The sequence below is a fragment of the Amphiura filiformis genome, chromosome 2, assembly GCF_039555335.1.
Source record: "Amphiura filiformis chromosome 2, Afil_fr2py, whole genome shotgun sequence".
NCBI classification, from domain to species: domain Eukaryota; kingdom Metazoa; phylum Echinodermata; class Ophiuroidea; order Amphilepidida; family Amphiuridae; genus Amphiura; species Amphiura filiformis.
The window spans coordinates 69,304,595-69,322,883 of NC_092629.1; the positions used below are offsets into that span (position 1 = coordinate 69,304,595).

At 36.8% G+C, this 18,289-nt stretch overlaps 1 protein-coding gene and 1 long non-coding RNA gene across 2 annotated transcripts in view; one reads left to right on the top strand and one right to left on the bottom strand.

The window, feature by feature from the left end:
• Nucleotides 1-18,289, bottom strand: part of LOC140146557 (uncharacterized) — a 418,513-nt gene that overhangs the window by 302,239 nt on the left and 97,985 nt on the right. The window lies entirely within an intron of this gene.
• On the top strand, nt 12,514-14,283 carry LOC140146553 (uncharacterized). Its single transcript, XR_011858262.1, has 2 exons — nt 12,514-12,648; nt 13,986-14,283. It is a non-coding gene; the product is annotated as an uncharacterized lncRNA (long non-coding RNA).

The following is an 18,289-nucleotide window of genomic DNA, read 5'->3' on the forward strand; positions in this document are numbered from 1 at the left end:
AGTATATAAATGGGTACACTTTCAGTGGCACACCCCTACCCAAACCAAATTTGAGTGCCACCCCCGGGTCATTGCTTCAGTATGTTTAGGAGATACCATCTAAAGGGATGATCGTCAAATGAGTTGATGATGGATTGAACTATTGATGTAGTGTGCATTTTAAAAACACATTAAAATGGTTGTATCTGATGAGGGATGCACCATGATACTAGTATCTCTCAAATCAAAGACCCTAGAAACAAGAACCATGATATGGAGCCAGGCAGCGGCATAGCTAGGGTTTGTGGCCTGAGGCCCATAGCCAGGATTTATTTTGATGGGTTGGGGTCTTGCTATCAGTAGTGTGCTATCAGCAGTAGATAGTGGATGAAGTAGTGTGCTATCAGCAGTAGATAGTAGATGGTGTAGTGTACTATCATCAGTAGATAGTGGATGGAGTAGTCTGCTATCAGCAGTAGATAGTTAATGAAGTAGTGTGCTATCAGCAGTAGATAGTGGATGAAGTAGTGTGCTATCAGCAGTAGAAAGTGGATAAAGTAGTGTGCTATCACAGATGAAGGAGTGTGCTATCAGCAGTAGATAGTGAATGAAGTAGTGTGTTATCAGCAGTAGATAGTGGATGAAGTAGTATGCTATTAGCAGTAGATAGTGGATGAAGTAGTGCACTATTAGCAGTAGATAGGTGATGAAGTAGTGTGCTATCAGCAGTAGATAGTGGACGAAGTAGTGTGCTATCAGCAGTAGATAGTAGATGTAGTAGTGTGCTATCAGCAGTAGATAGTGGATGAAGTAGTATGCTATTAGCAGTAGATAGTGGATGAAGTAGTGCACTATTAGCAGTAGATAGGTGATGAAGTAGTGTGCTATCAGCAGTAGATAGTGGACGAAGTAGTGTGCTATCAGCAGTAGATAGTAGATGTAGTAGTGTGCTATCAGCAGTAGATAGTTGATGAAGTAGTGTGCTATCAGCAGTAGGTAGTTGATGAAGTAGTGTGCTATCAGCAGTAGATAGTAGATGAAGTAGTGTGCTATCAGCAGTAGATAGTGGATGAAGTATTGTGCTATCAGCAGTAGATAGTGGATGAAGTAGTGTGCTATCAGCAGTAGATAGTGGATGAAGTAGTGTGCTATCAGCAGTAGATAGTGGGTGAAGTAGTGTGATATCAGCAGTAGATAGTGTATGAAGTATTGTGCTATCAGCAGTAGATAGTGGATGAAGTAGTGTGCTATCAGCAGTAGATAGTGGATGAAGTAGTGTGCTATCAGCAGTAGATAGTGGATGAAGTAGTTTGCTATCAGCAGTAGATAGTGGATGAAGTAGTGTGCTATCAGCAGTAGATAGTTGATGAAGTAGTGTGCTATCAGCAGTAGATAGTAGATGAAGGTAGTGTGCTATCAGCAGTAGAGAGTTGATGAAGTAGTGTGCTATCAGCAGTAGATAGTAGATGAAGTAGTGTGCTATCAACAGTAGATAGTTGATGAAGTAGTGTGCTATCAGCAGTAGATAGTTGATGAAGTAGTGTGCTATCAGCAGTAGAGAGTTGATGAAGTAGTGTGCTATCAGCAGTAGATAGTAGATGAAGTAGTGTGCTATCAGCAGTAGATAGTGGATGAAGTAGTGTGCTATCAACAGTAGATAGTGGATGAAGTAGTGTGCTGTCAGCAGTAGATAGGTGATGAAGTAGTGTGCTATCAGCAGTAGATAGTGGATGAAGTAGTGTGCTATCAGCAGTAGATAGTGGATGATGTATTGTGCTATCAGCAGTAGATAGTGGATGAAGTAGTGTGCTATCAGTAGTAGATAGTGGACGAAGTAGTGTGCTATCAGCAGTAGATAGTGGATGAAGTATTGTGCTATCAGCAGTAGATAGTGGATGACGTATTGTGCTATCAGCAGTAGATAGTGGATGAAGTAGTGTGCTATCAGTAGTAGATAGTGGACGAAGTAGTGTGCTATCAGCAGTAGATAGTAGATGAAGTAGTGTGCTGTCAGCAGTAGATAGTGGATGAAGTAGTTTGCTATCAGCAGTAGATAGTGGATGAAGTAGTGTGCTATCAGCAGTAGATAGTGGATGAAGTAGTGTGCTATCAGCAGTAGATAGTGGATGAAGTAGTGTGCTATCAGCAGTAGATAGTGGATGAAGTAGTGTGCTATCAGCAGTAGATAGTGGATGAAGTAGTGTGCTATCAGCAGTAGATAGTGGATGAAGTAGTTTGCTATCCGCAGTAGATAGTGGATGAAGTAGTGTGCTATCAGCAGTAGATAGTGGATGAAGTAGTGTGCTATCAGCAGTAGATAGTAGATGAAGGTAGTGTGCTATCAGCAGTAGATAGTAGATGAAGTAGTGTGCTATCAGCAGTAGATAGTGGATGAAGTAGTGTGCTATCAGCAGTAGATAGTAGATGAAGTAGTGTGCTATCAGCAGTAGATAGTAGATGAAGTAGTGTGCTATCAGCAGTAGATAGTAGATGAAGTAGTGTGCTATCAGCAGTAGATAGTGGATGAAGTAGTGTGCTATCAACAGTAGATAGTGGATGAAGTAGTGTGCTGTCAGCAGTAGATAGTGGATGAAGTAGTGTGCTATCAGCAGTAGATAGTGGATGAAGTAGTGTGCTATCAGCAGTAGATAGTGGATGAAGTATTGTGCTATCAGCAGTAGATAGTGGATGAAGTAGTGTGCTATCAGCAGTAGATAGTGGATGAAGTAGTGTGCTATCAGTAGTAGATAGTGGACGAAGTAGTGTGCTATCAGCAGTAGATAGTGGATGAAGTAGTTTATCAGCAGTAGATAGTGGATGAAGTAGTTTGCTATCCGCAGTAGAGAGTGGACAGAGTACTGTGCTATCATATATACATGGCTTTCCTGGGAAAGTAGATCAGATGACCATATCAATCATACCAGTAAGAAGTCCTCCGAAGTGAAGGATGAAATATTGTAGTGAGTACAAATTCACTTGGTTCTATCAAGCAAAAATGTCAATTAATTAACAAACCTGATGAACTTGAATATTCAAGGGTGTAATAATGCCATTCAAGAATTATTTATTGCCTTTTTTATATGTTTAAAAAAATATTATTTTTGAAGTATCATGTTTGACCTCTGTTAGCATAAATATTTTTATTTAAATAAACAAACATACAAATAAATGAATAAATAGTTTACCTAACATGAGCTAAACCCATTCTGTTATTCTACAAACTCAACAAATTTTAACTGATATATTCCAATTCAGTGCAAGTTGGGACACAAGTAAACATGACAAATATACCAAAAAATCAGGTTTGAAAAAAATAACCAAATACATTTGAAAAGATGGTACATTATTAGCTTTAAGCTTTAAGTAAGCAGTGAATGTATGCAGCAATTCCATTTCTCTTTCTGCAATTGCAATTAGCATGACGAGACCCATCCGTCATATCATAGCAATCTAAAGTACAATGTAAAGGAACATCAATGCTTTAAATAGCGCTCTAACTCATTAAACAAAATTTTATCACCCATAAATTTAATGTGTTCTGGTAGTTAGAAAGATCATAGCAGACAAATTGCATCTTTTATTACTTGCTATTATTATATTGTTCACTTAGAAGATCATCTTCATCTTGAATACTGGTACTGTAAAGCAATATGTTTTCATGGCATTAAAATATTTTGGATAAAACCCATATTGTGGGTTTGCATATTATGCCTTATATGTTAGAAAAATAATTATCAAGCACGAATCACATGTTTTTATTTGAAACAAACCCCTATTGAGCAATGACGTCCCAGCAGGCCTATAGCCAGGGGGGTACAGGGGGTGCAACGCATCCCCAAAATGCCAAAGGCTCAAAAAGTCCTATTTGCGAGTGTAACAAGCAAAAAAATAGAGGTTTTTTATGCCTTTTTGGTCCAAAAATGTCCAAATCCGCCCCCACCCCTGTCCACACGTCCAAATTTTGAAGAAAAAAAGTCCCCTTTTTCAAAATCAGCACCCTCAAAATAAATCCTGGCTACGGGCCTGCATCCCAGTAATACAATGAGGGCTGACAACAATTGAGCACATGACGTCATTGCACTAGACAATTTCGGTACGGGAATTTTGAATATCACATGTTGAGAACAGACTGTTTTTATTCATTTTAATGGGAATATGGGAATTTAAATAAAACCATATGATTCTTGCTTAGTAATTTTTTTTCTAACATATAAGGCATAATGTTGTGATTGAAATACAGAAAAAATATTCATGTGTTTGAAAAATTTCGGGAATGAACTGCACTCACACAATTTGTAAAATTTTCCTGCACACAGACATTTCGTGCTGTACATGTCAGAATACATTGTACATGATAAAGGAAACAAATAAAAATGCTCACTCTAGATTCAGCAACAACCAATCTTCAAAATGTGAAATGTCCGATAAATTATATTTTTGTCTTCTTTATGTTTTTTCCAGATTTTCTTGCAGTGTTGCAGAAAATATTTGTGCTGGTTATAACACCTGCAAACATTACGATATGTAAAATATGTAAAATAATGTTCTAATTCCAAAATGTAATTTCAAAGTTAACATATTTTAAGACATGTGATACGCTGGTGTAGACTTGCTGGTACTTTTAGGCTTACTATTTCTAAAATGTATTATAAAATTCTCTTGGTTTTTTTTTTCACATGGAGTGTTACAGAAAATATTTGTGCTGTTTATAACACCTGCAAACATTACGATATGTAAAATATGTAAAATGTGACATGATCTGGTCCATGGTGGCCAAAGGCGGCAAATTTGAAACTCAGATAAAGGCAAAAATATGGGAGTAAAAAACAACTAAATACATAAGAAAATACACATTACAAAACCTCATAACTTTAGAACCAAGTATGGTAGACCTTTGGTGTTTTCATGACCGGGGTGCAAGAGTAACTGAGAAAATATATTTTCTTGTTGACGCCATTTTATCAGTTGAATGTTTGCCTTTCAAATGGATGCTCCTCAGGCATAAACAGAATGGATGAGGAAACGCAGTAAAGATTTGATCCTGGATTTTTACAAACTGGTTTTGTTCTTAGTCATTGGGCTAGGTGAGGTACGCCACACTCGCTCTATATTCGCTTGGTTTATGACCTATTTTTCACATGCAGTGTTACAGAAAATATTTGTGCTGGTTATAAAATATGTCACATAATGTTCTAATTCCAATATGTAATTTCAAAGTTAATGAATTTTGAGACATGTGACAAGCTGGTGTAGACTTGCTGGTACTCTTAGGCTTACCAATATCCTTTTAGGTTTACCAAAATTTGATTTAAAATTCACTTGGTTTATGACATGACATACTTTTCACATGCAGTGTTGCAGAAAATATCTGTGCTGGTTATAACACCTGCAAACATTACGATATGTAAAATACATAAAATAATGTTCTAATTCTAACAAGTAATTTCTAAGTTTACTAATTTCAAGCCAGGCAAGGTAAGCTGGTGTAGATTGGTTGGTAGGCCTACTTTTAGACGTATGCCTACAATTTTGACAAAATTATTCGGGCTGCCTCACTCCCACCCCGGTTCCAGAGCCACTGAAAATGATAAATCAGCATATTTTTAGCACAACCACTCAGCCCTCTGGATCATCTACCAGCCAAAAACTCAAGCAGGAAAATTATTTTTAATTTAAATATTTTCTTAGCTATGGCTATGTAACAAACTCTACAATTTTCAACAACCTTACAAATGTCAAGTTCACCATACATCACAGTAGCACTTTATACATAAAAGCCTGGGAAAGTGGTTCTGGTATTTTAAACTGTTTTAAACAACAAAACCCTACCTGTTTGCCCATTGTTTTACATCCCCCAGGCAATTACTATTAGTATTTGTGTACAATGCTGAAAAGTCGCTAATCGTGTTGCAAATCAACAGGCCTTTGTATTTATACAAAGTAACTTTAGGCTGTATTCAGAGGGTCGTAGAATTCCTGAGGATCGTCATACTCAAGAATTGCGAATCACAAACCCATCCCTGACTGCAAGTAAACACGATTCCATTGAACACCTGGAATTCTAGAGTTTGTGATGCCTGATGTCAGCTTTGGAATTACAACTGAAAGCTTACTGTGACCCAGTGACATCGCGGCGCCAGGGTGGGGGCATGGGGAAAATGCCCCCAGACAGAACTCTTTCCCCCAGTTGAGTTGCCCCCCTAGTAAAACCCCAAATTACACAAAATTCCACTTTTTGCGGCAATTTTATGCAAAATTAGTTGGATTTGCCCCCCATCCCCCCTCGAAAAAATGGCTGGTGCCACCACCACTGCTGTGACCAATCTATTGATGCACTCAATTGAATAATATTAAATAAAATTAAACCATTAAGGTCACACAGCAGTAGCACTGGAGGACTTATTGAAGATCACTCTTCAAAAAATTGCAAAATCCCCCAAATTTCTTTTTTTACTCAAGAACGGTGTTGCTTAAGCATAAATCCATCCATGTGGATTTACCTTTAATTCTACAATAGTGATTGTGACTCATAAATAAAGTGATTCATAATAATGTCAATGTTTTTTCACCTTTAGTAGGTTTTGTTTATTTGCTTTAACAATTTAACAGCCAGTATAACAATAAGCGACTGAGATTGTGTTCTGATATGGAAGGCTGCATTTATTTTATTTACACCATTACAGCATAATCGCTGCTTTCTGTTAAATTTTATATGAGAATCCAGGTCTGTAGCAAGGATTTTATGTAAGAGAATATATGTATCTAAAATGTGGACTTATTTTGTTTCCTAAATAAGAAAAAAAAACCTTTATTAATATTAGTTATAATTTTCTGGGCTTTGCATCCTTTATTTGTGATCCTCGCACATACTAGCATTGCCTTACCCAAGTGCCACCCTATGAAGGTAAAGCATTTTATACCCACTCTTACAATTAAAAACATAGGCATGTTTAGACTGTAGCCTACTTTCTAAAGTAACTTACTTACGATCCACAAATTTAATTAGGCTCTACACTACTTGCAAGTGGGTCATTCCATATGAAATCAAGGAGGCGTCCCACCTGACCCCTTCAGATTTGCTTTATATTGTAGTCATATGTTGTACCTGTAAAAATATTAAAAACCTGCAAATTTGAGGTCTGTAGCTCTTGCGGATTTTCTGTGGCAGCCATTTAAAGTTGGAGTATGGGGTCTAAATTTGGACCCAAAAGTTGCCCTTTAAATAAATTTCATCTTTGGGAGTCTGTGCCTTCTTTATGAAAAGAAAGAGAGGTCTGAAACTTTGTATACACACTAACTGCATGCCCAATTTGTCAAAAAATAAAAATAAAAAATTCTGTAATTATGCGTTGTGTCACGGGGTCATTAAATATGCAAGAAAAAATGTAATATTTTGTAAACTGGCAAGTTTAGCCCCCCTAAATTCACACTGTTTGTCAGATTAATTATTTTTTGTTATCACTGATGCTATGTATAGGATAAATACAATGCATATCCAAAAAATTGAGGTCACAACTCATTTACATTTCAACAGCGCCTCACGAAGATGAAATTTATTGCAAATTCAACATTTTCAGGGGGCCCAAAGTCGATGTGGTCCACCTTCAAAATTTATAAAACATCACTTTTATATAACTACTAGTCTTAAATTACAACTTTGGTAAGTCCCAGTAATTGTATAGGTTTACTTCATATAAAATGACAAGCCCAAAGTTGACCATTTTCTTATGATTGCATGTAGTGCAAATGTGCAATTCGGAAGGCTTGAAAGTCAAATTGGCCCCATATTGAAAATAAAATGGAAATAAAAGTAAATAGCGCCAATATTGGCCACAATATTAAAAAATAAATGACTAGATGAGTAGTTATTGGTCCTATTTACTTTTATTTCCATTTCATTTTCAATATATACAGATTTTCTACGGTAGCCATTTCAGGGGGCCCAAAGTCGATGTGGTCAACCTACAAAATTTATAAAACATCACTTTTATATGACTACTAGTCTTAAATTACAACTTTCCTCAAACCCAATAATTTTATAGATTGACTTCATATAAAAAGACAAGCCCAAAGTTGACCATTTTCTTATGATTGCATGTACTGCAAATGTGCCGAATTCGGATGGTTTAAAAGTCAAATTGGCAACAATATTGAAAATAAATGACTAGATGCATAGTTATTGGCCCTATTTACTTTTATTTCCATTTTATTTTCAATATTGGGGCCAATTTGACTTTCAAGCCTTCCGAATTCGGCACATTTGCACTACATGCAATCATAAGAAAATGGTCAACTTTGGGCTTGTCATTTTATATGAAGTCAACCTGTACAATTACTGGGACTTTGCAAAGTTGTAATTTAAGACTAGTAGTTATATAAAAGTGATGTTTTATAAATTTTGAAAGTGGACCACATCGACTTTGGGCCCCCTGAAAATGTTGAATTTACAATAAATGTCATCTTTGTGAGGGCGCTGTTCGAAATGTAAATGAGTTGTGACCTCAATTTTTTGGATATGCATTGTATTTATCCTATATATAGCATCAGTGATAACAAAAAATAATTAATCTGACAAAAATGTGAATTTAGGGGCTAAACTTGCCAGTTTACAAAACATTACATTTTTCTTGCATATTTAATGACCCCGTGACACAACGCGAAATTACAGAATTTTTTTGTTTTTTATTTTTTTACAAATTGGGCATACAGTTCGTGTGTATACAAAGTTTCAGACCTCTCTTTCTTTTTTTATAAAGAAGGCACAGACTCCCAAAGATGAAATTTATTTAAAGGCCAACTTTTGGGTCCAAATTTAGACCCCCCTACTCCAACTTTAAATGGCTGCCACCGAAAATCCGTGAAGAGCTACAAGCCTCAAATTTGCAGGTTTTAAATATTTTTACAGGTACAACATACGACTAAAAGATAAAGCAAATCTGAAGGGGTCAGGTGGGGCGACTCCTTGATTTCATATGGAGTAACCCAAGTGTGTGTCCACATGGGACTGTCTTGTAAGTTCACTCACAAGTAAGTCTATCCTTCACTTAGAGAATAAAAGATAGGATTTTGTCTTTTGCCTATCTAATATCGTGTCATAATGGATGGGCTGGCCAATATTTTGAGTAGTGGATGCTTGCCCTCTCTCTCGTTTTCTGTATCATTATATAAATCTCAGTAAAGTCTCAATTATTATATTCCAAGCCAGTTAAGCGAGTGCCATGGTGCCGTGTTTAATTACCGCTCTACCATTGCTTAAGCACATGATCAGAAGAATCGGGAATCACCGTCAAAAAACTTGGCGCTTGGTGGCAAGTAATTTTCGCAGTCTCCTCGTCGAAGTTCACTTGTAGCAAAGAAGAGTGAACCATGTGTACTATTTATGATGTCTTTAAAGGTCACGACGTTCGCATCAACTTCCGGTTACAAATTTCAACTGATTGCATGCGAGCTGATATGCGAGCCACTGTGATGCGAGCTGATCTTTTGATTATAATTCATTAAAAAGTAAACAAAGGCACGCCAGAATGGTGCAGAATTGTTCTGCTCCATTAGAGACTAAACGACAAGGAACATCAAGTCCACAAATTAAGTTTTCAGCGGTAATGAAGTTTAAGCTTTAAGGGCCAGTCCGCGGCACGGTCACAGTGGCAGTCAACTCTGAACCGAGTCTGTATGCTCTGTACTATGCCGAACTGCCGACTATTTACTGCATGCACTGCACAGTGCCTTACTCGAGAACTCCAGCTTTGAATTTGCACATGACACAATCATGACAATAGTAATGCATTCGATGCTATAGATAGTCTGTATATCTACCTTGGGTCACCGGCAAAAGGTTTGAAGTCATGGAAGTTCAGCATGAGCGTGCTGCGTTGGCTTAGTAGTAGTACAACAAGTCATACCTAGAATATTTTCTCAATTTGAATTTGATCCTTTCTAGGTATGACTGATTGTACGCGTAAAATGTGCGTCAATTCCCAATGCCATGATGCGCCACGTTTTGTAGGCTCTGATTGCCGATTCATCGTGGATTACATAGACAAGTACAACCAGCCAAAAGCCAGTAGGGTACGGTCTACTGGTAACCAGCCAAAAACCAGTAGGGCCTACTTTGCAGTGCAGGTTTGCTATTCAATTGCGTGGTGCATTGGGTGACATGTATTTTCTACATCATTTGCCTATAATGATCCACCCAAAAATAAAAATCATCATATATATCCCTGTACTAGCGTTGGCTTAGCGTGGTTTCTTGCATGTACATTTCTCAGCGGCACATTGATTGCGCGCGTAAAAGTATAATGTACACGCCCTGCAAGTAACGCTGTAAATGAAGAACACACTGAACTTCAAAGCTAGTGCCGGTGACTCGAGGTAGATTATACATAGAGTATGTTGCTATCGTTTTTCAGTCAGACATCATTGACATTTTTATTCTGTTAATGTTGAAATTTGGATTTAAGTTATTTCAATCCGTCAACTGTATTTTTTTTAATTTGCCTAATCATGTATTTTGAACATGCAACATTTTTTATGCGGTCGCCCATCGGCTGTGTTTACTTCTGAACTTCCATTGCTATTCGGTGTCATGCTTCAGCAAATCAGACTAGATTTTAAATGCAAAGGTCTCTAACCTCAAATGTGAAGCTATCGGTGAGCAAATTTGTGGCTAGGCTTATCGAGCAAGGCTCGCATGATATGTCGGCATACGGTACTTATTTTTATTCTCACAAAAAGATGTGTTATGAAGTCAGTGCATTGATCGATTATCATAAATAATGATTTACACCGATTGCTTTGCTCAGTGGCATAGTTTCATAGGGGCATGGGGGCAATCGATCTGACCCAATCGATCTGAAAATTAAAAAATTGCGGAAAATGGCTTGTGCCCCCCAATCAGACTCAGTTCCCCCAATCATGGTCGGTGCCCCCCCAAATGTGATGACCCACGCTACACCACTGGCTTGGCTTAGATTTAGAAGTACAACAATGTATTATTATTTTCCTCAAGAACGGGCTGTTGTTGACTTGGTAAACTTGTTTGGAACAAAATCACTTACAATTTTGATTTTAATTAGGCCTACTCATTTCCATATTTTCTCGGTCATCTTTTGAACATTGCATTTAGCATGTACTTGCAGTCTAGCTCTGTACATGACTACAGTGATTGTCCACATAGAAGTACAAACCAAATTTGTGGCACCTGGGGTCGATGCTTAGCGTCACACGCACTGCATGTTTAAAAAAATGTGACGCGCGGTGCGCTCGGCAAGTACAAATCGTGCAACAGTTGGCGTGCCAAAGAAGCAGTTAGGCGCATTGCATTGAAGAATATATTCTCATACCTGTAGTTGCCGAGGTCTATTTACTTTGTACTTCTAAGTGGACATGTGGTCGTGGACATCCGGGTGCTTAGCAACAAATTAAGCCAAATTCTCTAGTAACAAGTGAATCAAAATAAAAATATTCCATGCACGTATTCAGCGTCGGTATCACGCACATGATGTGCAGTAGTCGACACAATGTGCAGTAGTTTTTATAATTGATTTGTGCATATCAGTACCGATTTACTGAACTTGAGGTGAACTACATATTAGAGTCTCATATCTAGGCCTTCTGGTGTATCATAGACCCACTATACATATGATTTGATTGTTTCTGATTCAAAGCTTATGTTATTTTGAGCTATTTTGAGCCATATTGTATATTGTTGATGCATATTTTCATGGGTAGGATTAGGCAAATGTTCACTGAATGGGCATGAAAACTGCCACTGCAGCCCTGATATACATGTATATATTGGTCGGGGGGGGGGGTACTCAGTACAAATGATTGACCATACAGGGACATGCTGCAAACATTGGTAGCATTTTCGGCCTTTTGGTATATCATCGGAAACCCTTTTTCTACGTCATGGATGGGTTCTTTTTTCAAAATTCTCTCAATTTCTTTTTTTTTAATAAAAAAATAGCCCAATTTTGCCAATATTTTTGAAATTTCACCAAAAATTGAGGAAAAATTTGGCGAAAAATATTTTAAAATATTTAACTGCAAGGCCCATTCATCCATTATTTATTTGTATTATACACACCACCATGTTTAACAAGCGAGCTTGAATGCCAGTTGATGCTTGGAAAGCCATTTTAACACTTGAAAATGTGTTGCAAGTATGAAATAGGCCTGGTGAAATATGTACAAATTATTATCTATTTTTAAATAGGCACTTCATGTACTACTGAAATTTTTTTCCTTGGAATCGTATTCTACTATATCATTACCAGTTGAGTTTTTGTACCATCTGCTGTGTATTTTAGGTTAAACCTAAAACTGATATTCAGGTTTTTAAACTCATCACAGATGATCATGCATTTATAATTATAGGCCTATGTCAACAAAGACAACAATGCAGTGTACTTCCATCATGTATTTAATATTTAATCTCCTGTTAATTTCATGAATACAGGTAACTTAGTATCATCAACGCCAGGGGCAGAATCTTCGAAGTACAATCTTGATCAAGCAACATGATGACAGTTGTATTTGCATCTCAGCTGCACTTTTTGAAAATGAACATCTGCAGGGACTTCTCAGAGATTCTGGCTATGCTTTAAAACTATGAATGATGACTTCTGTTCAAAACCACAGAAGCAGAGGAAGAATACAATGTAACAGGTAATGTATTTATTTATGATTTTTTTTGAAGGGGAGCATGCAGGCATAAAAGTTGTGTTCACATTGTCCGACGTACACCCAGTAGAACTGGTGTAAGTTTGACCTTTTGTTGATCAGAACTAAGACATTACATATTATCTGTAATTAGAAAGGGCGGCAAAAAAGGTCACAGAAACACCGGAAGTGGTAGCTGATGTTTACGCCGACCAGACGGAATGCTTGGTGGAACTGGTCGGCATAGTGCTCTGTGTAGGCTAGGTGTGGATATGCGGTAGGAGTAGGGAAAATATTGTGGAATTTTCATCAATGTTAGCGTAAGTTTACACCGGTGTAACTCAAAATGTGAACACAACTGTATTTGACTGTTTTAGAAAAGGCCTCAATGGGGACTTATTTGCTATGTTACCCCCCCAAGCGGTACCTCCAACTCCTTAGCATCACCCACTCTATTTAACTGTTTTTGAACCACCTTGTTTGTTACAAGTACTGGCAACATGTTGCAAAAAGATGCCCATGAATAGTCATTGAAAAAATTGAACAACTTTTTTAAGGGGTATAAAACTTTGGTTTTTTAGCAGTGAGTCGGTGTGAGTCCAGACCCTCTTTTGTGGGCTCCAAACCATGCAATACATTCATATGTATGTCACTGCCCTTTTTGTTGTTCCTTATAGGTGTAGCTGAGATAGGTCAGTAAGTTATGGGAAGCTAGTTGTGAATCAGAAAATGCACTACTTGATGGTCAGGGTTCACAGGTTTTTGCCGAGGTGGAAAAAGCCATGTTTTAACCACGGTTTTAACCGCTTATAAAAAACGGTTTTTACCGGCAAAAATGGCAAAAACTAAAAAAGTGATTTAAAGTTCAGATTTTTGATCTCAAAATGAATTATTAAATTAAAAATTATTTTCCGAGTGTAACAAGACCAGATTTTGTAATGAAAAATAACATGTTAAGAAATTAAAGGCATGCATTTTCATTGCTCACTTAGTGCATCTGGCATATCAAATTCAAAACTTGTTCATTTTTATTTCTTGTTTAGACAAAAAATTTGTTGAATGATTCATTAAAAGTTGTATGTTTACTGTTTATGACCTTTCTGTGTACTTGTTAATATTTGAGTGACTATACATAAGTTTTTGCCATTTTGCGGTTTAAACCAGGCAAAAACAGGTTTTTGCCAGTTATTGCCACTTTGTCGGCAAAAACCGAACCCTGTTGAATAGTCAACTTGTTTGTGCATGGTATGTTTTAACTGAAAATTTGAAAAAAAAATTCAATACATTCTGCACATTGATTATAATTTTCTCTCTTGATCTCTTTCTCTCTCACTGTTTTTCAGAGCTCATAGATCTACCCGGATATCCATGTTCTGATTGAACACCTGAATGGTCAGCTCAAGAGAAGTTCCCCTGCTATGATGGTACTGGAGAAGTCCTGTGATACATTGTTGTTTGCTGCATTTTTTTCAACATCAGCCAGGATGACTTAAAATGCAGAGCCTATTGATCATGTTGACCATCAATGATTTGGAAGGAAGCTTCAGATGCTGATGAAGTAGACCTGTCCAGTCCTGATGTCACGGACCCTCCCTAGCACTAACCAATTGCCCTACCCCGCTCCAGGAACTGAGCCAGTGTTATTAGGAAAAACAGTGGAAACTTGTTAACACAAAATCTGTCAACCTAAAATTTGTGATTGAACACAAGTAACACTCGAATTTCATAGACTTTTGATGTTTTTGTGTGAGCTAGCTTTTGTGGGATGGATGCATGTGAAATGGATCCTGTTGGAATTACTCCCAATTCCAGAAAAATACAGCACTAATCCTAATCCAGTGGCATAGCCAGAATTTTAGTGGGGGCAAAGCCCAATTTTTGACCACATTTGTCAATTTCATGTCCCATTTTTAGTCATTTTATTGACACTTTACTCTTTTCCATCCACAAGATATTCCTGAAAAATGTCTGTGGATTTGGCTCACCTCACAGAAATTCTAATATTTATTTCATTATTTTATTTTTATTGCCCCCCACACACCCCCCCACATATGTGGGTCTTATGATATCATCCAGATGGTTGCCCGTCTGCTTGCCTGGTTGTTTGTTTGTTTGGCTGGCTGTCTGGACAGAAGCAAATTCATAAATCCACTGTGCAGCTTCAGCGCAATAACCGATCAACTTCAAACTCTAGTCCAGGTTTCCGGGCACCATTTCGTGCTCAAATTTTTGGACAAAGGTGCCAGTGGGGTTAAAATTAACCATAAGAGTCTCGTCTTTCTGATTAACCCGGCTGGCATTTCTAAAAAGTGATGTGAGCTGAATTATTTGGTTTGAAAGTGCAGTTTTTGTGATTTTTTCCCCTTTTTACCAAAAATGCCAATTACTAAAACAGAACTTTGAAAGTAAATGTGGCAGGGGTAGCGTTAATCCCCAATCGGGGGGTGAATGACCCCCTAAATTTAAAAAATATCAATTTTTCACCCTCTATATTGGGAATATGTGCAAGCTCGGGGTTGAACTCTGACCTCTACTTTTGGACCTTACTCCTACCCCTGACTACACTGCAAAATATTTTTCACCCCCAAGATTTAACTTTCTCCCCATGTATTTGGATTTTCTGCAAGCTCGGGAGTGAAAAACATGGGAAAACAACCCCCGACTTTCGGGCCTTAACGCTACCCCTGAAATATGGTATGAACTTCATATTTGCTGTGGGGAATACATGTCACATGTGTATTCAATATTTGTTAACAAACAATTTTGTCTTTATATCTTCATGCAATATTTTGGGTGAAATGCATTATTTTCATGATTTTGTTCAATTTTGACCAAAAAAGTTATTTTACATGGTAAAAAATTAAATTTAAAATATTTGAAATAAAAAGTATACCAATGCAGTGATATGAATGTGCACATCAAAAAAGTCAATCATGAGAGCTTCCTGAAACCAGACGTTTTTACCAAGGTGACCTCTTGAAGATCAAGATCAACATAAAATGATCGTTTTTGCAGTTTTGCCACCAAAATCGACTGAAAATGGTGGGAAATGTGGTTGCTATGGTAACTGACCAACCTGTGACTCCTGCAACTATCCTAAAATTGTGGTACTAGTTCATATAAATAATATTAGTTGCAATAAAAACTTGTGTATAGCAAGTAAACAATAAAATGTTTGAAAAAAATGACCATTTTTAGCTCAAAATTGCATTTTTAAAGCCAAAAACAAGCATTTTATGCTTACCTTTGATTTTCAAGAGGTCAGATAGGTCAAAAACCTTTCTTTTTAGGAAGTTGCCATGATTCACTTCTTTGATGCACACATTCATATCAATACATTGGTATACTTTTTATTTCCAATATCTTAAATTTGTAAATTTTTTCCATGTAAAATTCACCTGTTTTGGTCAAAATTAAACAAAATCACCGAACTAATGCATTTTCCCTCAATGTGTAATCGTGATAGTTCCACTAATGTAGCAAAAGAAAATCCCAAACCCAATATAGCACCTTGTACTATTTTGTTGGAGCTGATTATACAGTATATTGTGCTATCTACTGAAGGGGCATGAAAACTGTTGATCATGCAGTGTAAAGTGCTACATTTTGTATCAATCGAATCGAACTGTCTGATATTTTCTCTCCTTTATTAGAGTGCCAGTTTGTCTGAGCTTCACTCTTTACAAACTTTATTTATCAAATAATATAAGAAATAAGTTGCTGAACAAGAATCTGGTTTTTGGTGTGAATTTATTTTGCCTCATACATGTAGATAAGGTGGCAAAAAAAACTTGTTATACGGGTGGAAGTACCTTTTAAAGTTGGGCCTAAAAATCAACAAAATCTGTAATATTTTGCAATTTACGGAAATACAAACAAACAATTTTTCCTGATATATTCGCATTCATTTCATCATTTGTACAGGAAAATTTTGTTTCCCAAATTTCGGAAAATCAGGGTCGGTCGGGCCGGTAGAACAGGTTTCTTTTTTCGTCACCTTAGGGTATAGCACTGTTTCCCTCCTTTTGCCAGCCATCACTAACCATGGCCAGAGAATTATCGGTCTTTGTTGCACAGCAGATATTTACCAACTTTCCTAAACCTCTGGCCTATGACAAAAAATTGTTGACATAAAAAGTGGAAATTTCACACAGTATGTAATTTTGTGTGCTTTGCCAATTATCAACTACTGGTTCTTTTAATTTGTGAGTATTCTCACAGTCCTAAACATGAAAGAATATAATTCTCAATTGAGCATTATTATTTTTGTGGTATCTGAGTTAAGCAGGAAAAGCATAATTATATTAATATTCTGTGAAAATATCCACTTTTACAGTATTCATGTGTCCTCGGGGAGGGTAAAATTAAGCAAGAATTAATTTATCAGATTCTGGCACACAAAAAATATATGGGAGGCTATATTACAGGCTGCATCAAAGTGATTGATACACATTAGTTGTGACATTAGCCACATAGAATTCTCTTGAAATGTCAAAAAATTATATATTAATCCCCAAATTTAATATGTGATTTTGTGTTGCAGTCTTGTACATAATATTATATACTTGTACTGGAAACTGTTAGGTAACAATCATTTTGATACAGCCTTATAAGAAAAACCACTAAATACATCAAACAAAAGCAGTTTCAAAACATAAGCAAATTTGGGGAGTCATTTTATTTATTGCATACACAACATTTTGACTTTTGCATACACAATTAACATCTTCAAAATAATTTTAATATCCCAGGCTTTGACCTATCTACATGAAGGTTACTTACTATTGGTTATGTGCCAGCGAGATACAATTATTCTAATTTCAGTAGTCTTGGTGTTTAGTTCATGTGGTATTAGGTCAAATATCAAATACCTCATTGCATAGTGGTCAAATTTTCAAAATGCACCGATTCAATCGTGTTTTGTCTCAAATTACTCCTCTCTACAACCGAAATTGGAAAATAATTTGTTTGAGAAATATTTATAATCTCAGAATCGGATGAAATCATGGGTCAAAGGTTATGCATATACAGTACATATTTCTATATTGGACTTTGGCTAGTGGCTACATTAACTCTCAAGGCCAAGGGGGACAGAACAATACAAATTACACCAAAATTAACTTTAGATTTCTTATGTTAAGGGGAGTAATAATGACACCAGTTTCGATGAAATCTGACCATTTTAAAAATTTGACCTCTGTGCCAGTCAGTGATGTCAAAAATCCTGAAATGGCAAAAAATATCCTGAAAATGTGCATTGCCTATACATTTGTACAGGATCACCCAAGTAAAATTTCCTGTAATCAGGAAATTTCCTGAAGACTAGCAACACTGAAAAAAGTTTTGACATTTGACCTATTTAACTCCTGAACTAAGCACTGTAGAAAAATATGACAATACAATTTTTTATTCCCCGTGATCATTGGTGATAAGAGGAACAATATGAGATACATTACAACATGATGGGACTGTTTTTCAGTTTTGGTCCCACTGTGACCTTCGACCCCTCGTGGATACCACAGGGGGCATAGAAAACAAGGCGGTTCTCGAACCACGAGTCTCGCCTGCTTTCGCGTCCACCTGCCTTTGCGATTACTTTTGGTATTTGCCTGTTCAATTTGAGCTTGATTGGACCAATATTGAAATT